At 41.0% G+C, this 13,787-nt stretch overlaps 1 protein-coding gene across 1 annotated transcript in view; it reads left to right on the forward strand.

The window, feature by feature from the left end:
* The first annotated feature begins 5,273 nt into the window (after window positions 1–5,273).
* Window positions 5,274–13,787, forward strand: part of OSGIN1 (oxidative stress induced growth inhibitor 1) — a 49,630-nt gene continuing 41,116 nt past the window's right edge. Inside the window, exon 1 of the mRNA XM_007477233.2 lies at window positions 5,274–5,397. The gene's annotated coding sequence lies outside the window, so the exon portion shown is untranslated. The remainder of the gene's footprint in view (window positions 5,398–13,787) is intronic.

Genomic DNA, 13,787 nt, shown 5'->3' on the forward strand with positions numbered 1-13,787 from the left:
CTCAGTTTTCTCATCTATAAAATGAAGATAATAATAGCACCTGACTTATAGAGTTGTTGTGAGGACTGACCAAGTTTGCAATATCGTTTTTAATTTATTTTCTTCAACCAATTTTCATTGACCAAAGAGCTTCAGTTCCTGCTCAATTCCCTCCTCTTCTCCACTCTCTCAATTGAGAAAGAAAAAAAAAATTTATGAAAGCCCTGTTATAAACATGTATAGTCAAGCAACACTAATTTCCCCATTGGCCATGCCCCAAAAAAGTGTCTCAATCTGCATTCTGCATCTGTCATCTCTGTTAAGAGGTAAGGAACACGTTCCATCATGAGTCCCCTGGCACTGTGGTTGGTCATTACACAGATTAGAGTTCCTAAATCCTTCCAAGTCGTTTATCTTTTCAGTAATGTAGTCATTGTATAAATTGTTCTCCTGGTTCTGCTGTCTTCACCCTGCATTAGTTCACACAAATCTTCTTCTTCGGTTTCTTGGAAACCATCACCTTTTTCGTATATTACATCTCAGTAGTATTCCATTGCCTTTCCGCCATTACTTGTTGGTCCAGCTGTTATCATTGACCTCCATAGGCATCCAATTTCATTTTTAGACAGTTGTAATTGTTAGGAAATTTCTCCTCACATCTGCCAAGAGCTGAAACCTGCTTCTCCGCAACTTCTAACCACTGTTCCTAGCTCGGCTCTCTGGGGCAAAACAGAACAAGTCTAATCTCTCTTATAAAAGGCAGCCTTTCAAATACCTAAAGACAACAATTAGTACCTCCCTCCCTTCTTCTCTCATCCACTTCCCAAGATTTCTCTTCTTGGGGCTAAACATTCCTAGTTCTTCTGACCCTAGAATGGCATGGCTTCCAATCCCCTCACTGTCCTGATTACTTCCCTTTGGACGCATTCCTCTTTGGCATTGTCTTTTCTGACACATGTGACCCTAAAATGACACATGAACTCCCTAAATATTCTTTTCTGTGCCCAGATTCTCCATCAATGCCTTGAATTAATTTTTGGATGCCATGGTCTTGAGTCTCTGTACTATCCTGGTCCCCTGTTTCTATATGTGCTACAGCTTGCCAATATTATTCTTGAAATATGGCAACCAGACTTCAGGACATACCTGGGCCCTGAAACTCTAAGTCATTATTTTTCCAAGATTTGTGCAAGGCCACGTGTGACCATGGTTTGACCTGCCCGTCACCAGGTAGTACAAAGCCTTGGCATCCAGGTGTGTCCATCCCCATGGGTTCACTGGGCTGTAACTAAAACATGGATTAAGTCTTAAAGGCCTATTTCCAAAAGTGGGGATTAGGGTCCCAAATCAGAGGCAGGAAATAGGGTGCAAATTCTGGGAAAAGAACCCACAGTCCCTTCCAGGGCTGGGTGTGTCCCCCTGGATTTTCACTAGGCTGAGGTCAGAGCTGAGGCTCAGCGCCAGGATGCAGAGAGGAGCACTAGAAAAGAAAATTGTCAAGCTTAAGCTCTTCAAGAGTACTTGGTGACCTGGGAGTGCCTCTCATTTTTGCATTCTGCTACAAAGAGGGGGAAATGGTCTATTGTGAGAAAGAATCCTGGACTTGGCTCTGATGGTTACTAGCTATGAAACTGGACAAGACACTAAATCTGTCTCAGCCTCAGTTTCCTTTTTTTATAAAATGAAATTAAGGTCCCTAAAGTTCTTCCTGGTTCTAAATCTCATGATCTCAGATATTGCCTGAGGAGGTTATAGGACTCACAGAGCTCCATGGTGACGAGGATGCAAAATCCTTAGGTACAGAGTATTTTCATAGACTCAGAGTCTTCTGGGCAGAAATCATTGGTGGGCAGAGTTGTCCCTTTCCATTTCCCCTTCCTTCTCATTCTCCCACCCCATCAGTTAACCTGTTCTGGCCAACCCCTGAGAAAACATATGTGTTGTTCTTCAGTTGTTTCAGTCATGTCTGACTTTTTGTGGCCCCATTTGGGGTTTTCTTGGCAAAAGTGATGGAGTTGTTTTCCATTTCCTTCTCCAGCTCATTTTACAGATGAAGAAACTGAGGCAAAGAGGGTTTAAATGACTTACTCAGGGTTGCACAGCTAGGAAGTGTCTGAGGCTAGATTTGAACTCAGGAAGATGAGTCTTCCAAGCTCCAGTACTCTATCTATTATGCCATCTAGCTGCTATGAGAAGGCATATACACTATGGAACTCATTGTTTGAGGGTATTAATGGCTTAAGATTTCCTCTCTATTTTCATTTTAATGAAATGAGGACTTTTTTAACAATTAATTTTTTTAACAATTAAAAACCCCTTACCTTATGTCTTAGAATCGATACTAGAAACTAGTTCCACAGCAGGAGTGGTGAGGGCAGGGCAATTGGGGATAAGTGTCTGAGGTCAGATTTGAACCCAAAATCTGCATCTCTAGACCTGATTCTCTATCCACTGAGCCACCCAGCTGCCCCTAATAGGAGACTTAAAGGACAGCACAAGGCTCCGATGAATGAAGCTTACTGGTGAGATGATAAGCAATGGGACTGATATTTAAGGACAACCATAAAGCATAGCATCCCTCCTACTTGCCAGGCTGGTACTCTGGGTGGAGATTCAGACAGGGCAGGACTGATTGCCCACACACCTATGTAAGATTGCCTCTCTTTTGCCACAGGGAAGATTTCAGGATTTTGCCAGCGAGGGAAGGGACTCAATTAGCAGACTGGGTTTGGAATCAGAGAATAATGACATCCTCTTCCTATTTACTACTTCTGTGAGCTAAAGTATTTAATAAATACTTCTTCTAAACTATATATAACCTCTGTCCTAGAAACGCCACTACTAGACTAATAAAGATAACAACAGCAATAATTGCTAGCATCTATATAGCATTTTAAGGCTTGGAAAGTAATTTACAAATATGATCTCCCTTATAACAAACCTGGGAAAAGGTGCTATTATTATCCCCATTTTACAGATGAGGAAACTGAGTGGTTAGATTATTTGCTAGTAAATGTCTGAGGCCACAGAGAGGACAAAGAAAGAGGGAAATAACTCATCTGTGCAGAAATACTTGTAGAAATTTCTTTGAGGTTCCCATCAATTGAGAGGTGACTGTAAATAAATGTGTTGTAATAGTCTTTGTGCAAAACCCAGATGAAAAATAATAAAAAGACAATGTAGTAAAGATGAATAATCTTGAAAGATTTAAGTACGCTGCTCAATGCAACAACAAACCATGATTCCAGAGGCCTCCTAATGAAGCACGCTCCCCAGTTCCTGACAGGGGTGATAGACTCAGGGTACAGAAGGAAACATAGCTGTTTTGACATGGCTAAAGTAGAAATTCATTTTGCTCGATTATGCATAATTACTACAAAAGTTTAGTTTTTCTTTTTCTTTTCTAATGGGGGAGGAGGAAAAAAATACAGTTTGGGGTTCATTAAAAATAAAATTAAACTAAAAATCATGAAAATCCCTCATATGACAATGGCCAGGATGGATGTTTTGCATTATAATACATGTATGATCTGGATCAAATTGCCTACCATTTCTGAGAAGGGGGAGGGAAGAGAGAGGGAGACAATTTGGATCTTGTAATTTTGGAAGACATATGTTGAAAATTGTTATTACATGTAATTGGGAAAATAAAATATCTTTGAACAAAAGAAAAAATGAAAGTATTTGGTAACTGATGGACTAAACTCGAGTATATCACAGCTTCTCTGAGGGGCCTCAATTCAATGTAAGGCGTATAATCAGGCTAAAGACCCTCAACCTCTGTTTTGCCTTTGAATGCCTATCCCTATGGGAAGCATAGATAGCTCCATGAATACCACATTAAGATGATGAATGGTGTCCCCTTAATGACAGCACCATTGGTTTGGATCATTGTTGATCCACTAAAACCTCCCTGAGATGAGATATTGAGTCATGGCTAGCAGGTCAGAAGTCCAAAAGATCAGAGCACAGACAGGCCTCAGAGACTAGAGTGTGCACATGGGTTACCAGGTGCCTTGTCTATGCATCCCCATCTCCAAGGAATCCAGTGAGTTAGAGCAATGGCAGACATGGAGAGGCAGTTGGCAGAACCACAAGGGCTCCCAGAAAGGGAACCCATGTGGTTCTGGGAGAGCTATATGGCATTAGCCAAGGGCAGAAATGATCAAAGTTCCTGGACATGGTTCTAGAACTGGAGGAGCAACAAGAGTCTGAACCACAATATGGAGGCTCAAACTTGGACCTTGCCATCTGCAGCTTCTATGAGTTCTATCAACTCTGCAGACCCAGTTGGACGAGTTAATGGTCTAGTAACCCCCCACCAAATTTCCTTTTAGAGCATCTTGAAAATTGAAGATATCACTATAAATCTGAAGGATTACGTGAATCCCTAGGAGAGGTAGAGGGCTCACCTAAAGGGAAAAAGTCAACTCTAGCAACTCCACATGCAAAATTCCCTTTCAGAGTTTTCTCCCCCCAGATCTCAAGATAGCATGATATCATCCTAGAAACCTAGAGAGGTCCCTAGGAGAGGGGGTGACTTGTAGGAGATTTAAGGGTCACCTCTCTACTGATGTCAAGTTTATTTTCTTACTAGGGAAGCTTCAGCCATACAAGACTCCAAAGATCTAGGTCCCTGGGGTGAGGAGAACGGTGGAACTAATTAAAGAAAGGGAGTCATCTTGACTACTTAGAGGCTTCATTGAGTCTTTTGCATCTTGCCTTTCCTGTCGAGTAAAAGACTTGATCCATCTGAGCTATATTTTGTCTTGATTTTTGCAGGAGTTAAGGGCTATTTCTACCATCCCTGCAGAGCCCTGAGAACAAATACTAATGTTCTGAGGGAGCTGCTGAATGAGAACAGAAGCCAAAGAGGGATTTATTTGAAGCCTCTCTCCACCCCAAGACTGAACCCAGCCCATGTCAACTCAGAACCTGAGTTTCTGGCCAGGAGTTACATAAGTGAGCATTCTTGAAGCATCTACCAGGTTCCTCATCTGTCGAATAAGGAAGTTGCCCCGGATTATCTCTATGGTCCTTTGCAGCACTAAAGCCTATGATCCTAGGAAAGATTAGCTTCAGGTTCTAACTCTAATATCCTAGGAGTCAGGGATTCTGCACCCATGTCATACATAGCCTGATAGACTTGCCAACCTCATGATTCCTTTTTCCCCACAAGGCACAGATCAACTTCTTCTCCCTCTCTCTGCTACCTGGGCAACTCACCCCTGACCTTTCTGGGGCTAGCCCAAGGCAGGACTTTGTGATGCAGACAAACAGGGCCAATTTGGCATCTTGTCCTTGTTGTTGTCCCTTCTGACAAGATCCAGGACAAGCTTAGCCTCCTGTGGGGAAGGGCAGCTCCATCAAGGCCCTGGCTTCCTCTACAAACATCTGCCTCCATCATCACCAGGAAAGGTAAGGTCACCTGGACAGCTATGGGGATGTGACTTAAGAGTCCCTGAGCAGGAAGGTCCATGCCCTTTTCTGAAGGCCAGAGGGATGATGGTCTTAGGGGGTTCTTCAGGCACGTGCCTTTTACCCTGAGTTAAACTGGGAAACTGAGTCCAGAGACACTGTGTTTGGGGATTTCCTCCCCAATTCCCCATGAAGAAGAAGCCCTAAGCTGGAGGAGGGGAAAAATGGCACCATATTGGGGAAGGTGGGCATTGATGAAAATAACCAATTTATGGATTCACTGACCTCCCAGCAACATGTCAGGGAACAATCTTCTGGATATCACTCAGGGCAGTCACTGCTTTTGACATTTTATCATCATTTTGTCACAAGTAGTGAAGAAAGGTGCTCTTATCTACAACCTATGGAAATGCAGCCATTCTCCAGAATTTCCTTACAGTCACAACATATGATGGGAGGCTGCGAGGTGGCACAGCGACCTAACATTAGACCTAGAATCAGGAAGATCCAAATTCAAATCCAGCCTCAGAAATCAGCTATGTAACTCTGGGAGAAGTTCTTGACCTGCTTGCCTCCATTTTCTCTTCTATAAAATAGGGGTGATAATAACACCTATATCCCAGGGTGATTATAAAAGTCAAATAAAATAATATTCATAAAGCACTTTGCAAACCTTAAGGTATTCTATAAATGCTATCATTATTATATTTATAATTTTATTTGTTTAATTATTATTTTATAGATTTATATATTCTTAGACATGTAATATATTATTATATTTATGATTATTATTAATATCATCATCATCGCTATTATTATTACCTCCTAAGGATTCCAGAAACTGCTTCATTGCTGACAGCTACAGTGTATGGATGATAGTGCCCATACAAGATAGGCACCTAATAAATGTCTGTTGAATGAGTGAAGGCAAGGCAAGGCTCTGTTCTACAGAAAAGATTCAAAGTCCCACTTTAATACGGGCTTTTTCCTACTTAGTCCGTCTCTGTCATGGAATCCCAGAATCTCAGAGACCATAGTCTTCCCTATCCTGAGCCAGAATCTCTACCTCCACATGCCTCATAAGGGGTGGCATTATCTTTTTCCTTGATCATCTGCAGGGAGAAGAAATCTATTATCTCCTAGAGTAATTCCCCTTTTGGATGACTCCAATTATTAGGAAATTGTCCCTTATAGAGAGCCAAGATCCACCTCCTTTCAACTTCAGCCCACTGTTCCAGGGAAAGAAATCTTGTCTTTGCCATTACATTGCAAAATCCTGGAGTGCAGGGATTGAGGAAGTGATTTTCCTAAATCTTGGCTGTCTTCCTAAGCCCTTCCATCCACATGCTGAGCTCCCTATGCTCCAGCTCTGCTTCTAGATCATATCTCTCTCAGAGCACTGGTCAACCATCTTAAGATTCATCCAGCTCTGAACTTCCCAAACCCATGTCCCAACATAATCTGAATTCAGAATGCACCAACTTCAGGCATTTATGGAATGCCTACTGTGTGCAAATGCCTAAGTGGCCCAGTGGAGAGAGCACAAGGGCTTCTTGAAATCAGGAAGATGCCTCTTCAAGGAGTACGAATTTAGTCCCTGACACTTCCTAGCTGTTTGACCCTGGACAAATCACTTCACTTTGACTCAGTTCTTCATCTGTAAAGTGAGCTGGAGAAAGAAATGGCAAATGACTCCGGTATCTTTGCCAAGAAAACCCAACAAGATCATGAAGAGTCAAACATGATTGAAACGACTGAACAAGAACAACAAAAACCCTATATTCCACACTTGAGGGGACACGATCTTTAGATAAGACACAGTCCCTTCCTTCATCAACCATACAGTCTGGAGCGCAATATGACAAACACTGAATTCAAAATAATGTGATCAAGTCCTCCATGATCTGCAAATACCAAACAAGACCTAAAGGAAAGGTCCTTTTCAGTGATTGAGCCTTCAAGGGAAGGAAAGGAATTCAACAGGTGGTGGGGAGAGTACGAGATCATGAGCATGGGTTCAAGGCAAGTACAAGGCAAGGAATCTCTCTTGGCTACAACATAAAATACTCCAAGTAATGTGAGACAAGACTAATGCATTGCCGGATTATAAGAACCTTATAAATAGTGTGAACTGAGCAGTCAGTAACTACAATTGGGTTGTCAACAGAACGGTGATTTCACTGATCAATTTGTAAGAAAGATTGGCCTGGCAGAACTGGGAAGGATGAACTGGGGGGGAGGGGGATCTGTCTAAAGTCTATTAATGATAGCTGAGGAGGACTGTAATAACGAACTGGTAGGAGCCTAACATAATAGCCCAGAAATATTGGAATGAGGACCAATCATGAGGCGTTGGGACAGCTAGGGTTGTCCAGTGGATAGAATGTTGGATCTGGACTCAGGAAGACTCCTGTTCTTGAGTTCAAATCTGACTTCAGACATTGGCTGCCTGACCCTGGGCAAGTCATCTAACCCTGTTCGCCTCAGTGTCCTCACCTTTTCAAATGAGCTGGAGAAGGAAATGGCAAACCATTCCATTATCTTTGTCAAGAAGACCTCAAATAGGGTCCCGAAGAGTTGGAAATGATTGAAAAAAAGTGACTGGACATCAACAACAAATAGAGTTTTAATGGAATAGAGAAAGGGGCGTGAATATGAAATCTATTGTGGATAAAGACTTGCCAGGACTTTGTAACTGATTTAATATAAATTAAAAATGGACATGTACTAAACTCATATGCTGATCATTGCGCTAAGTCCTAAGATTACAGATTTGAAAATGAGACCACCCCCGCCCTCTGGGAACTTAGTTTCTAATGGGAAAAAAGCAGCACATATAAGGGAGTGGTTATCAAGGGGATATGACTTAGTTTGGAAGTCACAAGGATTGGGAGTAGAGCTGGAGGGGAGTCTTCAAGCTCTCTGCATAGTAATGAGTATTGATTTAATTATGGTGCCTGAGCCCAAAGTGAGATGGGAAAGATATTCTGGCAGTATTTTAGGGCAGAGGGCAAGAAGAGGGCCAAGCATGGCTGGGGCTGTTGTGAGCCAGTGTGAGCCAGATGTCACTAATCAGGACAACAAAGGGATTTAGAGGAAAGGAAGGGAAGATTTCTAAAGACAATTTTTTTGCCTTTCACTCAAATGTAAGCTTCCTGAGGGAATATAGTCTTTTATAGATTTTTTGTGTGCTCAGTGCTAGCAAAATGATTTGCACATAGAAGGCATTTTAAAAATATTTATCAAATGGAGTAATGAGCACCAATATTTCAAACATGGCAGCCTGGCAGACTAGGGCAGGTAGGTGGTACAGTGAGTAGAATGCTAAATTTCGAGTCAGGAAGACTCATTTTCCTGAATTCAAATCCAGCATCAGACACTTATTAGCTGTGTGACTCTGGCCAAGTCACTTCACCCTGTTTGCCTCAGATCCTCATCTGTAAAATGAGTAGGAAAAGGAAATGGCAAACCACTCCAGTATCTGCCAAAGACAATTCCCAAATGGGATAATGAAGAGTCAGACATTATGGAAACAACTGAAAAAAACGACAAGAAGCCTAGTAGAATGATGTGGTGATGGACTGACAAATATTGAAGTCAGAAGGGAGGGCAAGTTTTTTGGGATAAGATAATAAAATTTGGACCTGCTGTATTTGAGGTGCCAACAGGGTATCCAAGTGAAGATATCTTAAAATTCTAAAATGTGAGTCTGAAGTTTAGGAGAGAAGTTAAGGCTGAATATTGGAATCTGAGAGTTATCTGTATAGAGGTTGCATAGAAAGTGAAGCCATGGGAATGAATGAGATTTCCCAGGCAGTGACTGCCAAGAGAGAAGAGAAGAGAGCCAAGAACAGAACCTTGGGGAAAACCCACCTAATGGGGAAGGAAAGGATGAAGAAACAAAGGAGTGATTGAGATCCAAGAAAATGTGATGTATCCGAAGCCAAGAGAAAAGAGAACCCCAAATTAAAATAATGCTTCCCACTTCCCACCCATTAGATAGTCCAAGGATGACATAAGAGGGAAATGGTAATTGCTGGAGGATCTGTGGGAGGATAGGCACAGTAATGAACAATTTATTGGTGTGTTGGTGAATTGGCCCAATCATTCTAGAACTATTTGCCCCCCCAAATCACTTGGTTGTGCTTGCCCCTTTGAGCTAATAATACCACTACCTCCAAAGAGGTGAAAGACAGAGGGAAAAGGCATGCAGTACAAAAGTATTTTTGTACTATAGCCAAGAACTAAAAATAAAGTGGAGGTCTATCAGTTGGGGAATGTTACATGTAATGGAATATTATTGCATTATAAGAAATTATAATATGAGGATTTCAAAGAAATCTAGGAAGAGGTATGAACTGATAACTGAATTTAGTAAAATATTTTATACCAAGGACATAATCATGTCAAGAAGAACAATTTTGAAGAACTTCAGCTCTCTGATCAACTCAGTGACCAATTATGACTTTAGAAGTCAGTGAATTGGGGCAGCTAGATAGTTCAGTGAATAGTCAAACCTGGGCATAGGAGGTCCTGAGTTCAAATCCAGCCTCAGACGGTTCTTAGTTGTATTAGACCTGTGCAAGTCACTTAACTCCAATTGCCTAGCCCTTACCATTCTTCTGCCTTGTAACTAATGCCTAATATTGCTTCTAAGACAGAAGATAATTTTTTTAAAAATAAGTCAGTCAATCAGTAAATATTTATTAAGGGTCTACTCTGTATCAGATTGTGCTGAGGACAAGGGGCTCCATCTCTAAAAAAGATAATCCCTGCTCTCAAGAGCTTACAATCTAATGAAAGACAACACATTGAAGAATGCTAAAAGGAGATAGGGAGAGAAGAAAATAGCTTCGGTTGGGTGGGAAGTGGAATGATGGAGAAGCATAAAGAAATTAGATTTGTGGAAAATGAAGAGATGGCTGGCTAGGGTACCTCCTTAAATGGAGGCATTGGGAGGAGTTCTTCCCTACACCTTCCAGTGAGAGGGAGAGAGAGAGTATAAAGGGCACAGCTGAAGCATTGAGGAATGTTGATGAAGTCTTAAAGATTTTAGCAGATCAATAAAGAGCATCGTTCTCACCTCTTGGCAGAGAGCGGCTGAGCTAAAGGTGCACAATGACACATCCATTTTCAGGCAAGTCATTTTTTTGATTTCCTTTGTTTGTCTAGTTGGATGGCTAGACAGTCACCTCCAATCTGAGGCCAAAGGATTGACCGCCTTTATCAATTGCCCTGTCCCTTAACTACCCTGAAGTTTGGCCTGGCTTCATTTCTGTGAAGCTGTTTATCTTCTCAAGAAAAACACCGACTTCAATAACACTCTCCCCTCAAATGATCACCTTTGGCTCTAGTTTAAGAGTCTTTCCAGAAAGAGGAGAAAATGCAGGGGTAGCCAGAGTCCAAACATTAATCAGGTATGGAATAAGTAGTAAAATTCCCACTCGCAAAAAGGGAATGCTAAACAATAAATAAGGAATGATAGACTAGTTAGAACAGAGTCCAGTAACTTACCCAAACTGATACAAATTCAGTTGAGTGGCTAAAAGATTTGAAAGTCAAGAAAGTAGGCTCTTTCTTTATAGCCTTCCGGCTGTTCTTTCACAAATGCCACTGGCATCAGTTATTGCATCGCTCCTCCGCTGCTGCTAGGGTGCCCCCAAAGGGGAAGAAGATACCAACTATCTGTTGAGATCTCACCAGGTTCGGCAACGAAGGAAAGAAGATGAGAATGGAAAATGGCCCCAGGCAAAGGCATACCAAGATGGCCCCCCACTCAAGGCTTTCAGCCACACCTGTGCCAACCCTCCTAACAGCTCAGAGACTCAACCTCAAACTCCAAAGATGAAGAGGCTCAAAGGCTCAGGATTATTCTATTAGCATATTCACTGAGTTTTGTCTCTGTCTAAAGACTGGTTGTCGCCACACAAGATAAACTCTTGAGCCATCATGGCACACATACAGAAAGCTGTGGGATTGAATGATGATATCTGTACTGCTCTGAAGTGGGTACAGAGCTCCATCACATGTACACACACACACACACACACACACACACACACACACACACACACACACACACCAAAGTAGCTTCACCCTGGGCTTCTATGCGCTTGAATGGAATGCCAGTTGAGCATGCTCCAAGGGGTGGACTCTTTAACGGGATGCCCAAATTTGAATATACTTAATTTGCTATAAGGAGTAGTTGATTCAATTTAGGGGGAGCTGGAGGAAGGAAATTTGATGGTTTTGATACAAATGGCATATTTGTATATATAATGATACAAATAGTATAATAGGTACAAAATGATACAAATAGAAATGATACAAAATGAATGATACAAAAGGAAAAAAGACATAAGAACCCCAGTGAAATATCTTAAAATATATAGAAAAGAGAAGGAAGTTCAGAAAAGGATATCGACAATCAAGTCAGTTTTGTAACTACCATATTAAATTTAGTGTGTACTTAAAAAAACAAAAAAGGAGACCACAAAGTCACAGTTTCTTATCTAATTCTGTTTTCTGTTCTTCTTTGTCTATTGTAATGTTTATGTTTCACAACTGGTAGTTGTTAAGTTCATAAAAAATGTATATGTTTAATAAGTCAGGAGGAGAGATTATCAATTATGTCAAATGACACAGGTGTCAAAGAGAATAAGAACTGAAAGTAACTCATTGGAGTTGATCACTAAGAAGTCATTGATGTCATCTGAGAGAGAAGTTTCAATAGAATCTGGTGGTATAAAAGTAGATTGAAGGAGGCAGCTAAGTGGCATGATGTATAGAACACCAGAGATAGAGTCTAGAGGAGCTGGGTCCAATTCTGGCCTCAGACATTTAGTAGCTGTGTGACCCTGGACAAATAACTTACCCCCAATGGCCTAACCCTTACTTATAAAAGCTCTGTCTTGGAATTGATACACAGAAGATAAGAGTTTTAAAAAATAGATTGCAAAGGATGAAGGAAAGAGTAAATGGAAAAATTAAATGGCAAATGGATAGATTGGTAGGCCTGGGGTCAAGAATGCTGAGTTCAAATCTAACCATAGACATTTACTAGCTGTGTGACATTGGATAAGTCACTTAACTTCTTGTCTCAGTTTCCTCAACTGTAAAATGGGGATAATAGCACTTACCCCACAGGATTATTTTAAAAATCAAATAAGAAAACCTTTGTAAAATGTCTAGTGCAGTGCCTGACCAATAGTAGGCACTTTATACTTGCTTGTTACTCCCTGATAAGAGCAACTGATAAGAGGAAGATAGGAGAGATGTTTTAGCTAAGTATCTCTACACTACATGGCAACTGATTATATATGGGCAGTGAGGAGGGATGATGAGTCCAGATGACTCCAAATTTTGTGAATATAAGTAACTAGAAGAGGGACAGCTAAGTGGCACAATAAATTGAGAATCTGGCCTGAGACATAAGATCCTGGATTCAAATGTAGCTTCAGACACTTCCTATCTGTGATCCTGGACAAGTCACTTAACTCCTAATGCCTAGCCCTTACTGCTCTTCTGTCTTGTAACTAATACATGGTATTTTTTTTAAGTAACTAGAAGAATATTTGTGCTCTGGACAGAAAAAGGAAAATAGAAAAGTAGACGGGCCAAAGGCAAAAAGAGACATTCCATTTTCAGCAGATGAGATCCAGGGCACAAGGAGAAGAATTGGTGTTGGCAAGAAGGTTCAACCTCATCATCAGAAATTGCAGTCAAGGAGAGAATAGCAAATGCTGTAAAAAGGTTTTGAGATACAGAATTGTGAAGAAGAGAGCCCATTCCTCCTTTTTTTCTCAGTAAAGTAGGATGTGAGGTCCTCTACTGAGAGGTATGGGATAGGCATCATATAGTGGCTTTCAGAGAAAAGAAATTGGACATAAATGTTTTGGAAATACAAGAGAGAGTTAATCAGGAAAGAAGGTTGAGAATGCCTGACATAGAGGTTCATGCTGTGATTTAGTCATTTTCTAGTTATTGTCCAACTCTTCATGATCGCACTTGTGGTTGTCTTAGCAAAAATTTTCCAAAGAACGATTTTCCATTTCCTTCTCCAGCTTGTTTTTTTGATGAGGAAACTGAGGCAAACAGGGTGAAGTGATTTGTCTAGAGTCACACAATTAGTAAGTTTCTGAAGTCAGATTTGAACAAAGGAAGATGAATCTTCTTGATTCCATGCCCAGTACTCACTCCATTGTGCCACCTAGCTGCCCCTAGGTTCATAAGCTTCCTTTATAGCTCTTCTTTCTATGTCATTCTAGAGCAGGGATTCCTAACTTGGGGTCCAGGAGATTCTTTTGTGCAAATATGTCAACAACTATTGTAATATATTTTAAATTATGTCTTACACTTAAATTTTAGTATGCAATGTTCATATATAATAA

Source organism: Monodelphis domestica, chromosome 1 (assembly GCF_027887165.1).
Source record: "Monodelphis domestica isolate mMonDom1 chromosome 1, mMonDom1.pri, whole genome shotgun sequence".
In the NCBI taxonomy this organism is placed as follows: Eukaryota; Metazoa; Chordata; class Mammalia; order Didelphimorphia; family Didelphidae; genus Monodelphis; species Monodelphis domestica.